General features: G+C 40.1%; 1 long non-coding RNA gene across 1 annotated transcript; it reads right to left on the bottom strand.

The window, feature by feature from the left end:
- Positions 1–1,735: 1,735 nt before the first annotated feature.
- Positions 1,736–23,157, bottom strand: LOC139156967 (uncharacterized). Its single transcript, XR_011557395.1, has 3 exons — positions 23,001–23,157; positions 11,343–11,465; positions 1,736–1,809 (listed from the first exon to the last, which is right to left on the bottom strand). It is a non-coding gene; the product is annotated as an uncharacterized lncRNA (long non-coding RNA).
- Between the last annotated feature and the right edge of the window lie 647 nt (positions 23,158–23,804).

The following is a 23,804-nucleotide window of genomic DNA, read 5'->3' as shown; positions in this document are numbered from 1 at the left end:
AATGCCTGCGTGATCTGATCTGTAGTGAATTGCTGAAATTCTACACTCCAATTTGCTGTTGGAATTTTTACAGGCATTGTTTGGGTACCTATTTTTACCTTTTTTAAAAAGGGTTATTATTTTAGAAAATGTTGATTAAACAAGGAAAATATTTTATGGCGCTCATGTGAAAAGTGGTAAGGAGGACTATAATTCCTTTCTTTCTGGTTTTTTTTTTCCTTATATTTTTCCACAATGTGGAAAGGTTGGAAGATGTTGTCCCTATTTACTTAGCCACTACCACCAGCAGACTTGCAAATTCTGACAACCAAGAAAACAAGCCCTTTCCCATAAATTGGGCCTCTATCCTCATCCCAGAAAGAGCAGGAAATTGCACAGCGGAGGAGGTGCACTATGAAAAGAGAAGCCCCAGGGCCTATGGGTGTAAGTTATTGTCAATTATTGCCAGTGATACAGAATGCCTATCTTGTCATTATATTGATCAAACATCCTGTTCTTCTGTTCTACTTAAGTTTAAAGGTCACTTGCTCTACTCTCTGTGTATACAGTGTTCTCTCGATTTCCGCGGGGGATGCGTTCCGAGACCGCCCGCGAAAGTCGAATTTCCGCGAAGTAGAGATGTGGAAGTAAATACACCATTTTTAGCTATAGACAGTATCACAAGCCTTCCCTTAATACTTTAAACCCCTAAATTACCATTTCCCATTCCCTTAACAACCATTTACTCACCATTATTACTGGTACTCACCATTGAATAAGACACTTAGTGATCCTGATGTTTATAAACATAATTATTTATTAACAATAATTATTTTTTTAATGTTATTTATTTGCAAAAATTATTAGTTTGGCGATGACATATGATGTCATAGGGTGGGAAAAACCGTGGTATAGGAAAAAAACCGCAAAGTATTTTTTAATTAATATTTTTTGAAAAACCGTGATATAGGCTATTCGCGAAATTCGAACCCATGAAAATCGAGGGAACACTGTATATTTATTCAGCTCTTCTATTGTTCTACTAAGAGCAAAAGGTTAAACTAGCAATTATGCACTCATCTGTTTGCTTGACAAGATCTATCTGTATAATAATAATAATAATTATTATTATTATTATTATTATTATTATTATTATTATTATTATTATTATTTATTAGATTTGTATGCCGCCCCTCTCCGAAGACTTATATGGTGTATATTAATCTGTTACTATACCTGTAGCTACCTTTGAGGTAAGTCAATCATTGTAATTGTATATACAAGATATTTGCTATAAAATTAAATGCAAGTCTAAGAAATGCAGAGCTTATGAACATAGGGGCTGCTCAGCTCAGAGAGATTTCTTCCTAACTTGAAGAGGTTTTGCTCAAGAAATCATGTCTCTCTGTCTATGATTCCTACGTATGGGTTGAGCTGGGCATGTTAACCCGGAGACCTTGCAAGCTTCATTTACATAGGCAATCTTTATGGCATCTTCTCCTCTTTCTTGCCATCACAAGTTGGTTTTATTTCATCAATCATTAGTTCTTCAAATATAAATCTAGTACAATTGGCATGTACTGTACACTGTAAATATAATTTACCTGTATCGCAATTAAGATCAAATTAATGTTAACATTGTTGCTTTTAACATTCATGCACTGTAAATTAGGAAATGCATCTATATTAATTTCAATTTGTTATATTAACCAAAACATACTCACTTTTGGAAAATACCCTGGGTAATCTTGATGTAAATCTTCTTCTTCTGCATATTTCCTCTTAAAGTAGGCTACTTTCGACGTTGTTAAGGTATTTGTCAATACTTGGCTTCAATATGCAAACGAAAAGGATTCAGCATTACTTTTAGCAGCCCGACAACTTCATGACACTGTAGCATCTTTACAAATCACAAGTCATTTTGTTTACATTGATTTGAACGTTAGAAGGGCTTAGTTGTTATACTGTACTGTGATTGTGTTAGGTGCAAGCAACTATTTGCGAATAGCCTCAGGCAGTAACTTTATTGTTTACACCGATGTTACGAGAATCTCACCTGGCTGTTTGCCTTCCCCTGAGAACGACTAGATAAGGCTTCATGAATTTGGGGGGAGGTCACACTTATGTCATTTGAGACTGTCCAACAATTTCAAACTAGCCCCTCATTTGACCCCTCCCACCAGCCTAGCTGGCAATCCCCCAACAACTTGAAATCTTTAAAATGCCTACAATATATTTAACAATAAGGTTTTAAAAGTTCATTACAAGTTCATTAAAAAGGAAAGTACAGCATGGTGCTCAACTTTACATGTGGCCCCGAAGCAATTATCTGTATTTTGTTTCACAGAAAAGGAAAATCTAAGTCCCTCAAAGGATTTCCAGGCCAATTAAAGGCAGACTATGTTAATAGACACAGTTAAACCCATAGAAACTTTTCAAGCAATCCAGTAATTGATGCATAAGAGGGCAAATCTCTCCCTTGTTCTTGGTGAAGACAGATGTACAGTTTTCCAAGTGACTGATGGTTCTTGTGTCTCAGAGCATTCATTGGAAACTTTCAGTCTTGAAAGACTATGGTATTGTGTTCTGGAAAGAGCTCCTAGAACAGCATCTAGTGTGGCTAAAAAGGCCAATCCAAGAGTGGCAATCCCTTTCACACTGAGAGCAGATCCATTCGGTCCCCATTCTGATCCCTAGATTTTGTTGATTACTGCACTGCCTCTTTGCCTCAGCCTGCCAAACAAGTGTCTCCTTGAAATGGAGAAGGCCATCCTGCATCTTTAGCCTCCAAGCTGAACTATAAGATGTCAAGGTTTCCCAGCTGTTAATAGCCTTTAAATCCCTCTTACAGATATCCTTATATCGCAGCTGTGGTCTCCCTCTGGGGATCTTTCCTTACACTAGTTCACCATACAGGAGATCTTTGGGAATCCATCCATTATCCATTCTCACAAAATGCCCAAGCTAGCAAAGCACATTTCAAGACTTTGGAACTTTGGAACTTTGTCATGCCAGGTGATGCCAAGGACACTTCTGAGACAATGCATATGGAAGGTATTCAACTTTCTCTCTTGCTGTGCATAAAGGGTCCAAGACTTCCTGCAATGCAAGAGTGTGCTTAGGACACAGGGTCTATAAACCTGGATCTTTGTATGTTCTGTCAGCTTCTTATTGAGCTATGCTCTCTTTCTGAGTCGAGACAATGAGGTGACCACTTCACCAATATGTTTATTTAGTTCAGTATCTAGAAAGAGCGAGTGTGTCGGTGATGGTTGAGCCAAGATACACAAAGTCATGGACAACCATCAATTATTGTGCAAAGATTGTAATATGAGGTGGTAAATCCATGACTTGCATTTTTTTCAGACTGATTGCTAGTCCAAAGTCTTGGCAGGCCTTTCTAAAACAGTCAATGAGTCATTGAAATCTTCAGCAGAATGAACAGTAACGGCAGCATCGTCAGTGAAGAGAAAATCCTGTAAACATTTCAGCTGGACTTTAGACTTTACTCTCAAGCTAGAAAGGCTAAAGAGTTTTCCATCTGATCTGGTCCAGAGACAGACTCCCTCTGTTACAGTTCCAAAAGCATGCTTCAGCATGACAGCAAAAAAAATCCCAAATAGAGTTGGTGCAAGGACTCAGCCCTCTTTCACTCCACTTTGAATGTCAAAGGAATCTGATGTTAAGCTATCAAAAACTATCATGCCCTTCATTTCCTCATGAAAGGACCTGATGATGTAGAGGAGCTGGGGTGGACAGCCGATCTTGGGGAGGGTTTTATAAAGGCTGTCCCTACTGACCAGGTCAAAATCTTTTGTAAGATCTGTAAATGCTACAAAAAGTGGCTGTCTTTGTTCCCTGCATTTCTCCTGCAGCTGTCTAAGAGAAAATACCATATCAGTAGTGGACCTGTTGGCTCGGAATCCACACTGTGATATTCTTTTCCAATAATGGATATAGGCACAAGGCAGTGAGAGATTGGAATCAGAGTTTCCTGTCTCCTAGAAGATTGTTTTGCCATTTTATCTGCTGTTGGGGTGTAGAACCCTCATCCACCTTCAAAACTGTTAATCGTCTTCTTCTGTAACCATGGAAAGGGCCCCTTACAAGGTGCTACCAGCCGGACCAGCTGGGCCAAAGTTTTTTTTAATAAACATGATGGTGTAACAGACACCATTTAGTCTTTCAAGCATCCATGTGGATTTTGACAACTTCACCTCCCACAATAGTTCTCCTACCATAATGGTTAGAAACATAGAAACAAAGAAGATTGACGGCAGAAAAAGACCTCATGGTCCATCTACTCTGCCCTTATACTATTTCCTATATTTTATGTTAGGATGGATATATGTTTATCCCAGGCATGTTTAAATTCGGTTAGTGTGGATTTACCAACCACGTCTGCTGGAAGTTTGTTCCAAGCATCTACTACTCTTTCAGTAAAATAATATTTTCTCACGTTGCTGCTGATCTTTTCCCCAACTAACCTCAGACTGTGTCCCCTTGTTCTTGCATTCACTTTCCTATTAAAAACACTTCCCTCCTGAACCTTATTTAACCCTTTAACATATTTAAATGTTTCGATCATGTCCCCCCTTTTCCTTCTGTCCTCCAGACTATACAGATTGAGTTCATTAAATCTTTCCTGATACGTTTTATGTTTAAGACCTTCCACCATTTTTGTAGCCCATCTTTGGACGCGTTCAATTTTGTCAATATCTTTTTGTAGGTGAGGTGTCCAGAACTGAATACAGTATTCCAAATACGGTCTCACCAGCGCTCTATACAGCAGGATCTGTGGTAATTCTTCAATAACTGGGAAGCCTATCCCTTATGGGATCAGGAATGGGAGGGGGGAAGCAGGCTAACTGTTGGTGACAGAAGGTAGGATAAGGAATGGGGACGGTAACAAGTCTCAGAGCAACAGGAGCTATAATTCACGTGCTCTAAATCATTTATGAGCACTGCACCAAAATTGCAGGTGTTGCCCATGTACATTTGTATTTATACACTATCTGCTGAACAGCACCTTATGCACAGAGGAAATTCTAAAAGGTTCCTGCTTTTCCTGGTACAAATTTGTTGCTAAATAAGAGTGATGAGTGATGAGTCCATGAGTTATTTTCTACTTTTAATAAAACGTAATGGTAAATAAGCAGATTGATTTCACTGGTGTTTAAAGTTTTCTAATACTTCAGCTTTAATGAAAAATCCATTGTACTGTGCAATATGATCTTGGACAGAAGGTGCCAACCATAAAATTATAATTAAATCCTAAATTGACACCACAATGACATTATGCCCTTCATGGTTTTGGCATCATTTGTACAAAGATTAATGTATATGGGAGTCAAATCTACTACTTCCCCTGCTTCTCCTTTATGACTATCCACTATTGTTTATTTTTTGCATGGGAAATGCAATCTTTATGTACTTCAATAACCTGCCTCTAACATGCTAAGCCTGCACGGCTGTTGCAGCTTCACTTCCATAACTGTTCCCCCCCCCCCCCCATATATTTTTAGAGTACTTTATACACTCATCACAAGATGGCAGTGGTGTCACACTGTCAATTCAAGCAGTTGGATGTTCAAGATGCCCAAACTGATCAGCTACAAAATGTGCAGTCTGCTCATTTGTGGTTTATTTTTCCCTCTTTCTCCCCCCGGTTTCAGCATACTCTACTTTGCCTTCCTAAAGCCCTAAGCTTCCCAGAAAGTTCTGCAATCCTATAGTCCACTTGGATATTTTTTACCTTTTTAAAAATTGGACCAATTAACCTTTGCAACATGAATCTGACAGCCTCTTAGAAAATGACAGCTTGTTTTAAAATAAGAGCAAGTCTTCTGGGCCATAAATGAATCCCCATTATTACATAGTGGTCACTATCAGCTGCATTGCAAAGATACCGGCAAAGATACCTACAAAGATAGTGTTTGTCTATGGAGATTTTCAGTTCATCCAGGTCATGGTTGTCCCAAAGGTGCTTTTTTCAAGAGGCAACTGGACTTTCTGGGGGATTTTTTGAAGATGTTTCTCTTCTCATCCAAGAAGCTTTAACTTATTAGATTTGTTTTGTATGCTTTGTTTACATTGTATATTGTGAGCCGCCCCGGGTTCTCGCAGAAGGGCAGCATACAAATCTAAATAATAATAATAATAATAATAATAATAATAATAATAATAATAATAATAATAAACGTCTTCAAAGAAAAACCAGAAAGTCCAGTTGCCTCTTGGATTTCTAAGAAATCCATGTGGACATTACGTAATATACAATTACTATATATTCTTGGCAGCATGAATTCTTCACTTCATAACCCAAGTGAAGGTTAAATCTCATGGTTGTCCTTGCTATCTAATTAGTTGGCAATGATCCACCTATGTTATCGTTTGCATTTGCGGCGTTCCACTGGGGAAAAGCAAGGATGAAATTCCTTCTCTTGTTTCAATAGCCTGGCCAGTCAGATTAATAAATCATCAAGAAAAAAATCATCGTTTCTCCAAGCAGGAAAAATTGATTAATTGTTTGTACATACTGTACATGAAACTGAGCATTCACATGCTTTTGTGTACATCTCTGACACATGCACATCAGTATAGTTATTCTGATTTCTAAGATTGCACATCCATTGATTGGATGTCAAATACTGTATAGGGATTTCTCATGCCCAGAGGAACATGGCACTTCCAATGTTGGCTGTGTAGATTGAAGATTGAATGCACATCAAATCTACCCACCATTAATAGAGGCTGGCCGTGAGGCATAGCCTGCAATCTCAGAATCGTCAAAGATCCTTCTTCAATTTCATTGGATTTTGTTTCACAGAGAATAGAAAATTTAATACCAAGACTATAAATCTTGTCATTTATGTAATCACAGTAACACCACAACATTATGGTTCTGAATGCTATTCACTGTTAAAGTAGAAGAAGAAAGTTCTCATATGCCTTCTTTGGCATGTCAACACTCTTTTTTTCCTTAAGTATTTGTCAGCTGCAAAATGCTAGCTCCAGCCTGATCTTTTATTTCCAAGAATGCCTCTGAGTTACACAGAGGCTTTGTGTGGATTTTAAAAAATTGAAATTCCCAATACATCACATGACAATATGAGTTTGACACATCTAGATCAACATTATCCATAGGAACTAGCAAAAATCTTTCCAGATTTTCTAGACAGAGATAGAACTGTCAAGAATTTGGACTGGTCAATGAGCCTCAATGTCTCTCTATAACAGTCCCATTGCAATTGTTAGTATAAAACTTTATATCATGTCAGATTTACTCATCTCTAGGTGTGCCCATTTTGTCTGTTTTAATCCAGTTTCCCAAAACTATAACTTCATTCACTGGGGGTTTTTTTAATCACTGTCACTAAACATGTAGGTGCTCGTTTGTAAGGGATTACATATATATTTTAATGAGGGATCCTATATGTCACTGTTGAACCATGAGAGCTACATAGCATTCTGTCTTCTGTATAGCAGGTAGAACTAACAAGATGAGGGTGTGTTGTGGATGATGAGAGCATCAAAGCACAGAAGATTTGATTGCCTGCCTTGTGTCATTTTCTGCTGGAGATTTTCTGGAGAAGATAAACTATCAGGTGATATACAAATCACTTTATTTTCATTTCAGTTTGGCAATTTTCTGCATATTTTTATGGATTAAAAAATCAGTTGAAACTGTCGTTGTCCGTTATATTTCCATTTCCTAGCATACAGAGCCTCATATACCTATATAAGAATCAGTGTCTTGTAGTGGTTCAGGTACTGGACTAGAAGTGTTGAGACTCAGGTGGTAGTCCTCCCTTGAGACAGAAACCAGATGGCTGATTTGGAGCCAATGCTCTTTCTCAGCTCTCATCTGGGTAGTTAAAATAGATTTAGTTACTAACTAGATAATTGTTGATCTCACTTTGAAATCCTACCGGATGGAATGAGCTCCTATCAATTTGTCCATGCTCTCGTCAACTTAGCAGTTTGAAAGCGTACAAAGGCAAGTAGATAAATAGGTACCACGTCAATAGGAAAATAACAGGGACATAGAAGGAGTCCCCTCCAGCATCCCCTGAGCAACGGTGATGTCATCAACTAATCCTATCAACCCATAAGCTCCTTGGTAGATGCTGCCGACATGAAAGTTAGTAACAGCAGTCTAATAACTAGGGCTGCACCTGTATTATAGATGTATATGAATCCTTTAAAATTATCCATTTTCTGGCCTTTTTCCTTGGCGTATAATGTTTTGTGTCTCTATAATATGTACATATATCTACCACAAATGTATCAACTTTCAATAATTTAGCTTTTTGTGCAGTTTTTCATGTTTTAAACAACACAAATAAAACTACTAGCCAGATTTCATATGTTATCAGTGTCTATGCTTCTATACAATCCAACAGGATTGAAATTTTTTTAGACAGAGATAAAACTGTCAAGAATTTGGTTTGGTCAATGAGCCTCAATGTCTCTCTATAACAGTCCCACTGCAATTGCTATTATTTTGCTTCCAAACTGCTGTGGTACCATTCTTCTGGAACATCAAGGATTATGTAATTATGGAGAGGGCTTTCAGTTACTTCATAGATGCCACATAAGTTTCATGAGTTGTACTGATTGGTTCCAAAGCTACTGTAATATATACAGATGCCATCAAAAGTTAACTCAAAGTCATGAAGGATAATTTCGTTTATTATTGTCGCATTGAAGTTTTGTGGTGTGATGAAGCCACCAGAGAGGCTTACATGGAACTGTTCAACTTCTCAACCCATATGCTTAGCTATTAGTCTTGCACTCAACGGTGGGCTACAAGCTGGAACGCTAAACTGTACTCGCCCCCACAGCTCATACCTTTAAAAGTGTTTGGAAACTTCAGATTGTGCAGAATGCAGCTGCGAGAGCAATCATGGGCTTCCCAAGGTATGCCCATGTTACACCAACACTCCGCAGTCTGCATTGGTTGCCGATCAATTTTTGGTCACAATTCAAAGTGTTGGTTATAACCTATAAAGCCCTTCATGGCATCGGACCAGAATATCTCTGGGACTGCCTTCTGCTGCACGAATCTCAGTGACCGGTTAGGTCCCACAGAGTTGGCCTTCTCCGGGTCCCATCGACTAAGCAATGTCGTTTGGCAGGACCCAGGAGGAGAGCCTTCTTTGTGGCGGCCCCAGCCCTCTGGAACCAGCTCCACCCAGATATCAGAGTTGCCCCCGCCCTCCTTGCCTTTCGCAAGCTCCTTAAAACCCGCCTCTGTCGTCAGGCATGGGGGAATTGAAATTTCCCTTCCCCCTAGGCTTATAGAATTTATACATGGTATGCTTGTATGTATGAGTGGTTCTTTAAATTGGGGTTTTTAAGATTATTTTTAATATTAGATTTGTTTACATTGTCTTTTTATACTGTTGTTAGTTTTGTGGTGTGATGAAGCCACCAGAGAGGCATACATGGAACTGTTCAACTTCTCAACCTATATGCTTAGCTATTAGTCTTGCACTCAGCGGGGCTACGAGCTAGAACGCTAAATTGTGCCCGCCCCCACAGCTCGTAAGTTCTTGCGGGACCAGCACGATTTTGCTGGTGCACCTGTGGAGGTAGCAAAATCACGCATGGAGACACAGGTAAAACCTCGCCGAAACACAGGTGCAATTTTGCTACCTCCACAGGTGCAGCAACAAAATTGCACTGGTCCTGCAAGAACTTACGAGCCGCGGCAGTGAGCACAATTTAGCATTCCCACTAAATAGTATCCCCACTCCTAGCCCACTGTTGCTTGCACTGTATTATGGCCCTAAAGATGAGCAACAAAAGAAGGCTTGGATAGTGGGGTTGAGGTATAATAAAGTGGCCAGTTGGGTATTTTCAAAATCGATGGCAAAATGGATAAACATTTGCAAGGAATGCTTAAATTTGGATCCTTGCATTTAATAGAAAGTTATGTTTCCTGATGTAACTGGCATCCTCTGTTCTAGGCTTCTGTGAGAATCAAATGGGAAGCCAAGAAAGTAGATGTTCTCTGGTTTTCTCTAAGCTTAGTCTACGAATTCAATCCAGAATCAACAGATTTAAAAGAACATGAAGGACTTATAATGCCAGTGCTTTGTAGTTTCCCACTTTAATTAAACCCAAGCAAAATATTAGTTTTTAGATTTTTTTAAAACTAATTAATTGGATTTAAGATTTTGTATACTGTATATTATGTGTTGTGAGCCACCCCAAGTCCTCAGAGAGGGGCGGCATAGAAATCCAATAAATAAATAAATAATAAATACTAGTGTTGTGGTTAGCTCTGGCCCAGTTCCTGCCCCAAGGACTGTGGATGTGGGGGAGACATCCACATGCTGCAGGCCTGGTTTGCCCCCAGTGGAATCTGAAGATGAAGGCTCCTCTGACCAAGAAGACATGAGTGACAGGGAGGAGGAGAGTGTGGCAGACAGCTCAGAAGGAGATCAATTATCTAGCTCCTCCTTGGATTCAGAACAAGAGTTAATGATACAGCCACACATGCGGAGAGCGATGCATAGGCAACAACAACTGAGAGATTATCAAAGAAAATGAGGCCACCTGTGGTTGGGTGGGGCTGTGGTAATTAGTGGGGCTGCTATAAATAGCAGCCTGTGGGTTTGGCCATTGTGGAGGATTATCTGGTCGTTGTGTTTCATGCCTGCTTTACTGACTGACTTTTTGTGTACTGATTTTTCCCTGCTTTGAAACTAAACCAGAGCAAAGTGTGTTTCACTTTGTGAAAGAAGGACTTTGAATTACCTCACAGCTGCAAGCTAAGTATCTCAGAACTGATAAGAGACTTGTATAAATTACCAGTTTGTTTGGAGACAAGTGCTCTTTGCTATACCAAAAGAGGGCTTGGTTTAAGTGAATTTTCATTATAAAGAACATTGTTTTGACTTTTCAAACGTGTGTGTGTGTGTGTGTCTGAAATTTGTACCTGTGAATTTTTGGGAGGATTCTACCAGAGAGCCCGACAGAACAACTAGTTTTTCTGGAGCACAAATTTAGGAACTCATTTGGCTTTCTAGAGTGGCATCACATTTCAATGCAGACTAACCATGATGTGAGTTCTATGAAACACAATGTAGAACTATCCTCCCCTATCTGATGCTCTGGATATTTCTAATCACAATGTACATCTTCTCCAGCCAGAAAGGTTATTAATCGGAGATCAGAAAATGCAATACAACACATCTGGAGAGAATCTGGCTGGAGAAGGCTGTCATAAGGAGTAAAACATCCGATTGCTGATGCCAGTATCTTGAGATTGAAGTTCCAGACTCCTTTAGAGACGTACAATGCCAGTGCTTTGTAGTTTCTCACTTTAATTAAACCCAAGCAATATGTTGTACCTTGTCGTGCCAAATCAATCCACAAAGTGACTTCTTGCTGTGCTTTCAGTGGTTCTAATGAGTTTCTGTCTTCGGAAAAGCTTAGCTAGCATCGCTTCCCACACAGTCCTGCTGAACAAACACCTGTTAAAATGAATCAAGGGAGGAGGAAGAGAGGAAAGAGAGAAAGAAAAGTAAGAGAAAGAGGAGCATACAAGCAACTCAAAGCAAACTTTTTGGGTGGTGGGAGAATATCCTGAAAGTATTTGCTATCCTAAACCTTGCTTACTACTTACTTGCATACTAGGAAAAGGGAAAAAGTAATATCTAAGGTTATTGATGATACCTCCAAGAGAAGACAGATCATGTTAATCAGTGATAGATCAGTAAATGTAAGCAAGGCAGAACAATAAATCAGGTATCTTTGACTGCAAGTAGCTTTTTTTTTAGTTTAGAAACATAGAAACATAGAAGTCTGATGGCAGAAAAAGACCTCATGGTCCATCTAGTCTGCCCTTATACTATTTTCTGTATTTTATCTTAGGATGGATATATGTTTATCCCAGGCATGTTTAAATTCAGTTACTGTGGATTTATCTACCATGTCTGCTGGAAGTTTGTTCCAAGGATCTACTACTCTTTCAGTAAAATAATATTTTCTCATGTTGCTTTTGATCTTTCCCCCAACTAACTTCAGATTGTGTCCCCTTGTTCTTGTGTTCACTTTCCTATTAAAAACACTTCCCTCCTGGACCTTAGTTTGTTAGGCTACTGATGATAACCAAAGATTTTAATTATTAAAAAAGAAAGAAATTATTGAATTGCAAACTAAGCCTTGTGGTTTATGTTTGGATCTGTTCTGTTGACATATTTGAGATATGTTTGACCATTCAAGAAAAAATGAGTCAGACAGACCTTCCAAAGTATATCTTGGGAGGTTTTTGATCCAACTAACTATAAGAGGGAAAGGCTACAGTAGAGCTTAGTGCTTGTTTTGTGGGCAGAAAGTCAGTGTTGTATGTATTTCATTCATTATTTCTGGAATAAAACAAACCATATGAACATTCATTATGGTGGGTGCCCCTCAAGATGAAGACAAGTTGCGAAACTAGAATTATAACTTTATTAACCTACAAAGAGGAATCTTTTTGTCTGAGAAATATTATAACACTTTTCATAAGTTTCATGCAGCCTCTTAGGACATCAACACGACCAGTCTTTTAACCCAGTAATATCTTCATATGCTTTTCTGAGATGGAAGCTTTAAAATTCAAAGGCCATCTATTCAGGCATCCCACATTTTTTCCCATTGCCTTCTTGAAAAACATGTCACTTCAGGCTTATTTATTTTATTTTACCAATTTGTATTCCGTCCATTTCAAAATGGCTCTTGGCAGTTTATAGTGGAAATACATAGACATTGCAAAAACAGCTTCATAAATTTCATAAAGGCCCTTAAGAAACCTGAGTAAAATGGCAAATGGTAGCAAGGAAGATGCTGGATCCAAGGACAATGCAATTTCCTTTCAAAAAAAAAAAAAAGACAAAATTTACTATTGATTTAAGCAAATCTTGTGCTTAAGACCAAGGACATAAGTTTATGCTTTTTATTCCACTGTTCCTATTCCACTTATTCTAACCAAAGTAATCTTATTGAAACATTTATGGATTATCAAATGCTCTAATAGCCTTTCCTTCAAAGAAACTCTAGATCAGTGATGGCAAACCTATGGCATGGGTGCCACAGGTGGCACGCAGAGCCATATCTGCTGGCTTGTGAGCCGTTGCCCTAGCTCAGCTCCAACATGCATCTGTGCTGGCTAGCTGACCTTTGGCTCACACAGAGGCTCTGGGAGGGCATTTTTTGGTTTCCAGGGAGACTCCAGAGGGATGGGAGAGGGCATTTTTCCCCTCCTGCGGCCCCAGGCAATCACCAAAACACAAGCCTATTGGGCTGATCACAAGTTGGGAAACAGGCTGTTTCCACCCTCCAGAAGGCCTCCTGGGGGTGGGGGAAGTTGTTTTTTCCCTCCCTGGACAATGAATTATAGGTGTGGGCACTGGTGCATTCAGGATAGCATGCACGCATGCTCTTTCGGCACCCAAGGAAAAAAAGGTTTGCCATCACTGCTCTGGATGGATGGATGGATGGATGGATGGATGGATGGATGGATGGATGGATGGCACCTTCAGCTAATCTCGGTGTGCCATGACACCAAAGATTGCAATAAGCAATGCCCATTCTGAATTTTGTCCTGGACAGGAGAGTCTATACAGATTAGAGTGGAGGGAAAAATTTGATTAGTTTGCTTTTGGATATGTATCTAATAATATATGTTCAGAATGATACTGAAATGGAAAATTAGTTATTCAAAACTGTTACATTGGGATCACTGAAGGGCTTACTTTTCCCTACCAGATCGGTCTCGGATGCTGGCATGGGTTCGCATGTTGGCGGCGGCAGGTGTGCACACCCATGTGTAAGGGCATGTGCAGAAGCAAAGAAATCTGCAAAATTCGCCAAAATCTCACACAAAGACGTTCACACGTGCGAGATTTTGGCAATTTTCACCTATTTATTTGCTTCCGCGCATGCACAGAAGCAAAGAAAGGCCAAAACTCACCAAAATCTTGCGCATGCGAGCATCGTTGTTTGAGATTTGCACAATTGTCACCAATTTCTTTGCTTCTGCACATGTGAGGAAGCATATTCTTGCACAGGGGTGCAGCAGGGACATATAGGCATTGTCGTTTCTGCTACCGGATCAGCAATCCCAGGCATACCAGGGGCAGCCCGATACTGGTTGGGATATTTTTTTCAAAGCACTTTGCACTTTATTTTTTAAAAATAAAGCTTTGTACATTGGGCAAACATTTCGAGAAATGTGTACTCTAATGCAGGCAAACTAGTGCAATTTTTAAAAGAAATGTTTAGTTTTTACAAACCAGACTTGATAAATTATACAAAGACAAGAAACCAGGAAATATGGCTTTAGTGCAGAAGTTCTACTGCCAGATCCAATTGCAGCCAACATCATAAGCACCAGGTCAAGATTGGGACACAAGCTGCTCTCTTCCTCTTGGGAACAGCCACACTTGAATTATTTTCTAAGCAGTTTTCTTAATGCTTCCTACATCTTAATTTCAGACAGCAAACTCCCCACCGCTGCCACAGACACATCATTCTGAGCAGGGTCATTCATGGGGGAGAAGGAGGAAGCGGTGTGCAAAATTAGAAAAGGCAGCTGCAATCATACAATTAATGCATCCATATTGGCTAATATCCCATCGTCCCAACAGATGGCCCAGCATCTGAAACTCTTGAAAAGTAACGCTGGTCAGCAAATAATGCCTATATAGGTAGACCAACATCTCACAGGCATAAAATAGACACACAGAAGCATGCCAGAAATGGCGCATAGCAATCCATTGTATATTTCTAACTCTCTTTATTTGATAACAGAAGTACATTTTTGTGCATCTGAATTCTACCAAGTTTCCATAGTCAGGCGTTTTTCCTTGTCTAGTCTAGCAGCAATCCCCAATCTTTTTGGAATCATGGACCAGTTTCATGGAAGAAGACCATTTTTCCATGGACTGATGGGGAGAAGCAGCAATCTAGATCCCTCACATGAGCAGTTTACAGCAAAGTTTGTACTTCTACGAGAATGTAATGCCTGACGATTGGAGAGGAACCGAGGCGATGACGCTAGTACAGTGGTACCGCCACTTAAGAACTTAATTCGTTCTGTGACCAGGTTCTTAAGTAGAAAGGTTTGTAAGTAGAAGCAATTTTTCCCATAGGAATCAATGTAAAAACAAATAATGCATGCAAACCCATAAGGAAAGAAATAAAAGCTTGGAATTTGGGTGGGAGAAGGAGGAGGAAGAAGAAGAGGAGGAGAACAGTCATTGCCCAGAGCGAAGGGAGCGTTTCTTTTCTCTGGGTGCTGGCCTAGGTTTATTCCCTCTCCAAGTGCCCAGAGAAAGGAAAATGCTTTGTTCGCTCTGGACTGCCAAACCTCCTTAAGCACCACCGAAAGGCTCCTCTGGCAGCCCAGAAAAGCCTGAGATAGAAACATAGAAACATAGAAGACTGACGGCAGAAAAAGACCCCATGGTCCATCTAGTCTGCCCTTTTACTATTTCCTGTATTTTATCTTACAATGGATATATGTTTATCCCAGGCATGTTTAAATTCGGTTACTGTGGATTTACCAACCACGTCTGCTGGAAGTTTGTTCCAAGGATCTACTACTCTTTCAGTAAAATAATACTTTCTCATGTTGCCTTTGATCTTTCCCCCAACTAACTTCAGATTGTGTCCCCTTGTTCTTGTGTTCACTTTCCTGTTAAAAACACTTCCCTCCTGAACCCTATTTAACCCTTTAACATATTTAAATGTTTCGCTCATGTCCCCCCTTTTCCTTCTGTCTTCCAGACTATACAGATTGAGTTCATTAAGTCTTACCTGATACGTTTTATACTTCAGACCTTCCACCATTCTTGTAGCCCGTCTTTGGACCCGTTCAATTTTGTCAATATCTTTTTGTAGGTGAGGTCTCCAGAACTGAACACAGTACTCCAAATGTGGTCTCACCAGCGCTCTATATAAGGGGATCACAATCTCCCTCTTCCTGCTTGTTATACCTCTAGCTATGCAGAGATGGACGGGATTAAAGGGGGAATGGCAGGAAATTTGCCGGGCCTTCGTGCCGCTCTCAAATTTCCTGGGAATTTTTTCCGGGCTCAGGTTCTTAAGTAGAAAATGGTTCTTAAGAAGAGACAAAAAAAAAATCTTGAATACCTGGTTCTTATCTAGAAAAGTTCTTAAGTAGAGGCATTCTTAGGTAGAGGTACCACTGTACTGGGAAGTGGCTGAAAATACAAATGAAGCTTCACTTGCTCACCTGCCACTCATCTCCAGCTGTGCAGCCATGTTCGTTCATTCATTCATTCATTTATTTATTTATTTGATTTTTATGCCGCCCTTCTCCTTAAACTCAAGGCAGCTTGCAACATGTTAGAAATAGCACTTTTTAACAGAGCCAGCATAATATTGCCCCCCACAATCCGGGTCCTCATTTTACCCACCTCGGAAGGATGGAAGGCTGAGTCAACCTTGAGCCGCAGCATGTATTTTGCAATAGGTTGCTATGCATCGTTTCTGGCATGCTTCTAAAATCATTCCTATTTTTACAGCCGTGGCTTTTGCACTTCATTAGCAATATCTGTTCCCCTCTCACGTTAAGCAAAAGGGTTTTGGAGTGGAAGGGAAGGAAAGGATTGTCAGTCCAGGATTCACCATTCCAAGCTAGCAAACAGTCTCAGCCAGTGTGGAGCAGCTGCAGTTGCTCCCCTTCCCATCTCCCCATTGCCTTCCTGTTCATAACATCCACCCTGTTTACAATGCACCACATCTGATCAAGGGCAGCTGTTGGGAGAGTGGTTTATAAACCTAGCAGAGAATGATCAGGAAGGGCAATCACTGATATCACAGTCTGTATGCTAAAGGACATTGAAGAGTATAGCGCAGCTCTGAAGCCAGGAAGTTGAATTCAGGGAGATCCAGAGGTTTCCCAGGCTTGCTCAGGCAAGACTGAGAAAAATGCAGCTTCTTTAAGTAGTGGAAATTTCAGCCATTTAGCTAAAGCTTGATGGACTGCTTCTCACCTTTTAAAATCTTCATAGCCTTTGTTGGGTAGTTTTGGCACTGTTCTGATTATGACCTTGGAATCGAAGTCAAGGCATGGATTGCATGTTTATGCAAGAAAAGCTTTTTGACTTAAAATATCAAAATCATAAACTCATTAAAATTTAGCTTGCTCAGAGCCCCCTGAAAAACCAGCAGTCGCAGGTTTAAGTTTTGAATTTTTAAAAGGTATTTTTAAATGTTTCCACAAAAGGCAATATGGAGTGGGAAAGAAGTTTGGCTTGCCAAACATGGAAAAACCAAGGAACTAAGATCACACACAAAAGGGATAGAAATCAGTGTGATGAATGGGATATTTCTTAATAATGAATAGGAAGTTTTATGACACGTCTACAGCCAAAGAGATGCTTCAAAAATCTGAAAAGCTAAGATCATGGAAAATAGGTATATGGGGTGTTGGTAAACATATGATCAGTGGGTTTTATTTAGTACGAGCCAGAATCTATACAGAATTTCTGGAGACCTCGCCTACAAAAAGATATTGACAAAATTAAATGGGTCCAAAGATGGGCTACAAAAATGGTCTTAAGCATAAAACGTATCAGGAAAGATTTAATGAACTCAATCTGTATAGTCTGGAGGACAGAAGGGAAAGGGGGGACATGATGGAAGCATTTAAATATGTCAAAGGGTTAAATAAGGTTCAGGAGGGAAGTGTTTTTAATAGGAAAGTGAACACAAGAACAAGGGGGCACAATCTGAAGTTAGTTGGGGGAAAGATCAAAAGCAACATGAGAAAATATTATTTTACTGAAAGAGTAGTAAATGCTTGGAACAAACTTCCAGCAGACGTGATTGGTAAATCTACAGTAACTGAATTTAAAGAGGCTTGGGATAAACACATATCCATTCTAAGATAAAATACAGGAAATAGTATAAGGGCAGACTAGATTATTTATTTATTTATTTATTTATTTATTTATTTATTTATTATTATTATTATTATTATTATTATTATTATTATTATTATTATTATTTGTATGCCGCCCCTCTCCCTAGACTATGGACTATGAGATCTTTTTCTGCCGCCAATCTTCTATGTTTCTATGAATCCAAAGTGATTATTCGCTCTTTTGATCCTAGTTATTCTTTTTCAGGGATACTAATTTTTTTGGCGTGGGGTTTGGATTCGGTTCCTTGGCTTCAGCCACAAAGGCTAGTTCATTCTCTTGAAGAACTTTGCAGGGAAAACAAAGCCATGGCTGTGCTCTAGTTCTGAAGAGGGCAGCTCTGAGAATGAATGGGGAAAGATTTGCCAAATCAATAGGCGCATGAACTCTTCAACCTGAAACTTATTGATTGAGAAGTAACTCCCATTGATTTTAATAGCACCACTTAAATGAGGTTAGGAGATCAGTAAGCAGGAAAAAGGTTCCCTATACATAATTAATATAAATTGCAAAGAGCCTTGGATGTGACATCACAATCTATCATCTGGAGACTTGGAAAAGTCTATGCAACCCTTCCAAAGTGATTAACACATATTTAATACATATTTAATATAGTGAAGCCCCTTATATTTTTAGGAGGCATTCTGGTCTTCTCGCTAACGCTCCAAGATATGGTATGGTCCAATAGCACTTTGCCAAATGCATTAGACAAACATTTCCCCTAATTCGCCCACCCATCATCATTGCTTGCAATAATGGTCTGCCAATTGTCTAAAGCAAGTTGTCCCTGCACCTAATACTTGGAGGCATCTTGCCTCCATAGGCATATTCTTCTTGTATTGCCCCTTCCTAGAGCTGTGGATAAAGTCAATTGAATAGCTTTATGCCTCTGTGCTGATGCTATGCAAAAAATAAATTCCCAAACTCCGAGTCTACGGAGAGGGGTGGCATACAAATCTAATAAATGATAATGATAATGAATGATAATGATAATGATAATGATAATGATAATGATAATGATAATGATAATGATAATGATAATGATAATGATAATGATAATGATAATGATAATGATAATGATAATGATAATGATAATGATAATGATAATGATAATGATGATGACGATAATAATAATAATAATAATAATAATAATAATAATAATAATAATGTGGCCCCTGTGCGTGCAGCCCCCTGCATATACCCTGTGGCAGAGACCCAAAGTTTAGTTGGACAATGGAAGGCACATACACCTGCCCAGCGGAGCATATTATGCTGAAATATGTTTATTGTTCTGTATCACCCTTACTTTTTGTATCCCTATTCCCGCCCCTTTTTTTCTTTTCTTTTCTTTTTTTTTCCTCTTCTCTTAAAAAATCAATAAACTATATTTTTTTAATAATAATAATAATAATAATAATAATAATAATAATAATAATAATGTATTTATTGCCAACATGCATTTACCTCCCAGCACAGTTTGACTGTATTAAGCGCACAATCACAAGTTGCTTGTTCTTTATGGTCGGTTGTCAACATGAATTTCCTTCCAAACTGACTCCTAAGAAGGTTCTTCAATAAACCTTCACAGGGCATGTTGGATAGTCTCCTACTATTTCTGAATGTGCTGACTGTTCAAAGGAAACTTAATTATTCTAGTCAGAACATGGACAAAATGAGTAGATGGGCAGCACAAGTTCACATTCTACATTCTTCTATCGGTTGCTTCTTGCAGGGTTGATCCAGGTGTTGTTTTCCTATCCTTGCTGTTGGAATACTAGACACCAGCTTTAAATAAATGCACTGAGTTGGCAAATCACCTTAGAGAAAAACCATTCAGCATCTAATTTTGCATGCAGCTGCCATTCATGCAGCTGTGTTCCTAGCTGAATCAGACCAAAACCTTCATTTTGAATACAATATAGTATTTCTAATTCACTGTGTGAAATTGGATAGGGGAGCCTAGTCGATATTACAGCCTTCTGGATTAGATTAGATTAGATTAGATTAGATTAGATTAGATTTATTGGATTTATATGCCGCCCCTCTCCGCAAACTCGGGGCGGCATATAGACTTCTTTCCTATCTTCTGTAGCATTTGGTTGACTTTGATGGTTTGTTTGCAGTGGGAATTTGACTATCTGACACAAGACATGGAATCCTCCTCAGTTTCTGACAGCTTGTGAAAGTTCACATTTGATCCCTGCCACAATTAAAAGAGTGAAGCACTCTCAGCTTGAATTTCAAGCTGTAAATAAAGTAAACATTTGATAGAATGATAGCATTCAGGATTTTGCTGGGATATTGTTACATGCTATATATTTTGCAGTCTCAGATATTAGTTCTTTGTTTTCTTTTCACACCTATCAAAGCTTTAAACTGAATGTTTGCAATACACATGTAACATATATTTAGAAACATAGAAACATAGAAGACTGAAGGCAGGAAAAGACCTCATGGTCCATCTAGTCTGCCCTTATACTATTTCCTGTATTTTATCTTAGGATGGATATATGTTTATCCCAGGCATGTTTCAATTCAGTTACTGTGGATTTACCAACCACGTCTGCTGGAAGTTTGTTCCAAGGATCTACTACTCTTTCAGTAAAATAATATTTTCTCATGTTGCTTTTGATCTTTCCCCCAACTAACTTCAGATTGTGTCCCCTTGTTCTTGTGTTCACTTTCCTATTAAAAACACTTCCCTCCTGAACCTTATTTAACCCTTCAACATATTTAAATGTTTCGATCCTGTCCCCCCTTTTCCTTCTGTCCTCCAGACTATACAAATTGAGTCCATTAAGTCTTTCCTGATACTTTTTATGCTTAAGACCTTCCACCATTCTTGTAGCCCGTTGTTGGACCCGTTCAATTTTGTCAATATCTTTTTGTAGGTGAGGTCTCCAGAACTGAACACAGTATTCCAAATGTGGGTATGTATGTTTAGTTTATTTTCATGCCACTCTTAGCCAGGAATTCTGGGATTTGGAACCCCAACACATCTGCAGGACATGAAATTAGATAAGGATGTCATAATCTTTAAAACAACCATTTGAAGCAAGTCCAGATTGTTGATCGTTGAAGTGAGTGCTTTGGGGTTTGCATACCAGATTCAATGCCAAGAAAGACCCTTTAATTCAGATTTCCCCAATGAAATATTGGAAGTGCAATATCCAAAATTCCCAACCAGCCCACCATGGCAGATGGGAAATCTGGGAATTGTAGACTTGACACATCTGAGGATGCTACTTGGGGAAGGTTCCCTTAATTCAATAGTCAACAGGCACTAAACCAGGGGTAGTTATATTGTGGACCAGGGTGCCCTTTTCTAATCTTTAGAGGTTCTTCTCATCCAGTCCCTGCAGAATTGTGATTTCCTTCAATTTTATTGGGAAACAATTGACAAGTATAATATAAGTCCTGGATACAGTTGAGGGAGAGGGAGACAGAGAGACAGAGGGAGAGAGGGAGAGGGAGAGAGGGAGAGGGAGAGAGGGAGATCCCACCCATCCACCTCAAGCCAAGACCCCCTCCTGCATGTAATGCAGGTTCCTCTAAACAATTACTCTCAACTTTCCCCCAAATGATCAATGTGGACTTTAATCACAAAAAGGCATCCCACTAAGGCAATGTTTCCCAACCTTGGCCACTTGAAGGTATTTGTACTTCAACTCCCAGAATTCCCCAGCCAGCGAATGCTAGCTGGGGAATTCTGGGAGTTGAAGTCCAAATATCTTCAAGTGGTCAAGGTTGGGAAACACTCCACTAAGGTATGCAAATTATTTCTATGTAGATAGATAGAAGATAGAGTTATCTGGATATCGATTGCCTGATTTGAATGAACCGACATGGAAGAAGCTTAGTTGCCAGAATGGAACCCGTAAAGAGGCAATTAAAATATTCTAGTAACATGCTTCTTGAGAGCTAAATTTAAAACATGATGTCACTGTAATTGCATTTATTGGCACGGATCATGAGAATAACAATTTCACAAAGTTATAAAATCTTACAGCATTTCATCTATAGATAAAGTCCTCAGACCTCCTCTTTAAATAATGTCAGGGAAATTTGCCCTGACATTGAGAGAACATATGTGCCAGTACAATGTTCCATGTTGGCATGTATGTTCCATATGTTGCTTGATCTTACAGGCTTTCTCATACATGTCAGAACATTATGATGGTTATTTTTCAGAAAGTCCCACCCTAGAATTCAATATTTCTCCAATATTCCCTCCAAACATACTGGATCACATTCCCCATCATAGCCCAGGGATCATGAGAGAAGTTGTCTGAGATATCTGAAGGTTGCTAGGTTGAGGAGGAACATGGCTTGCTATTCCCCAATTCTACCAACACATACACACATCAGTGTGAAAGAAATCTTGAAGCCAATTTTTTTCCCCCTCCCTGTATGGCTGCACCTCTACTAAGGGCAGGAACAGAGCCCTGGTTTCCTGCAAGCCATCAAATGAACACTTGACAGCAACAAGCTGAATTAAAAGGACAGCAGCGTCAAGAACTTCTCAGAAGGATGCTAATGCAGGAAAGGGAGAAAAGGAGGAACAGAGGACATTCGATCCGAGAGCCTTCCTGTAAAAAGACTGGGGGTTCTAGGAGCTCAGGTGTTAATTGGATGGATCAAATGCCTTTTACGCGGGGGAGGAAGGGGAATGAAACGTGGCTGGGGTTTAACAAGAGCGCCTCCGGGCAAGCAAAATGTCCCAGCAAAATAATCCCCATCAGTTTAGGAATAGACGCACCCCGCCACCCCAACACGCGTGCGCTCACACAGAAAGATCTCCAAAAAAAAAAAAGGCAGCCCTGAAACGTTGAAAGGCCCATCATCGGAGTAGCTTCGTTTCTGCACGGAGACCCCCGTCGCGGAATTATTCGGCGAAGGCTGATGGGGGTAACTTGGTGTATGCTCAGAAACCCGTTGCAGCGGATCAGCAAAGGGCGTTGCGCGCGGGGTCAGCTTGTTTGGGGGATGTCCGGCGTCCGTGCGGCTGCCCAAAGCGCGGCAGACCAAACGGGCTACTGGAGGATGCCCTGCCCTGCCCTGCCCAATTCTGCTTACCTTTCCGACAGCGAACATGCCCCAGGGGAAGGCTGGTGCGAGGGCTCGACTGATCTCTTCCCGCTCCCGTCGGCCAGCTTTCTGCGGGTCCCTACGGTCACTGGCGAGCTCATCGCCTCCTCTCTTCAGCGAGCGGAGAGGCGGGCGCTCCAGATGTTCCCTTCCTTCCCGGATTGGTCCAGAGGGAAAAGATGTTAGCTTGTTGCTAGGCGCGTTGCTAAGAGCCGGTGACGCTCTTTTCAGCATCTCCAGAGCGGCTCCAGAGACCGCCCGGCATGTCCTGAGGAAAAGTGGAAGCGGGAAAGAGGTGAGGGTTTTGGGGGGGGAGCAGGAAGGAGCAAGGGAACCGGGCAAGGGGGTGGATGGGCATCTGGGCAAGCAAGCGGAGAGAAGTTAGGTTGGGGACCAGGGGCGGCCCAGCAAATCAACAGGGCTGTCTGCTATGTTTGTTTTTGAGGTTGCCCGCATTGCAACAGAGATAAATCCACCTGAAGATTTGCTGAGGGAGCAGCTGATGAAACTGCCCCCAGAAAGATGAAGATTGTGCCCACCAAGGGAAGATTGACTGACAGGGTGATTATGGATTATGCAACTACATATCGAAGCAATTTCTGGGTAAGGTGTGTGGTGCAGTCCAAATTAGGATGCCATCAGTCTTTGCTTCAGGAAAGGACATGCATGCAGAGGCTGGTTCCAGATCAATGGAACTATACAAGTTGCAAATATGTACGCCCATATATACACTGCTAAAAATAAATAAAGGGAACACGCAAATAACACATCCTAGATCTGAATGAATGAAAT

This window comes from Erythrolamprus reginae, chromosome 1, assembly GCF_031021105.1.
Source record: "Erythrolamprus reginae isolate rEryReg1 chromosome 1, rEryReg1.hap1, whole genome shotgun sequence".
In the NCBI taxonomy this organism is placed as follows: domain Eukaryota; kingdom Metazoa; phylum Chordata; class Lepidosauria; order Squamata; family Dipsadidae; genus Erythrolamprus; species Erythrolamprus reginae.
This window is presented reverse-complemented; position numbering and strand designations above follow the sequence as displayed.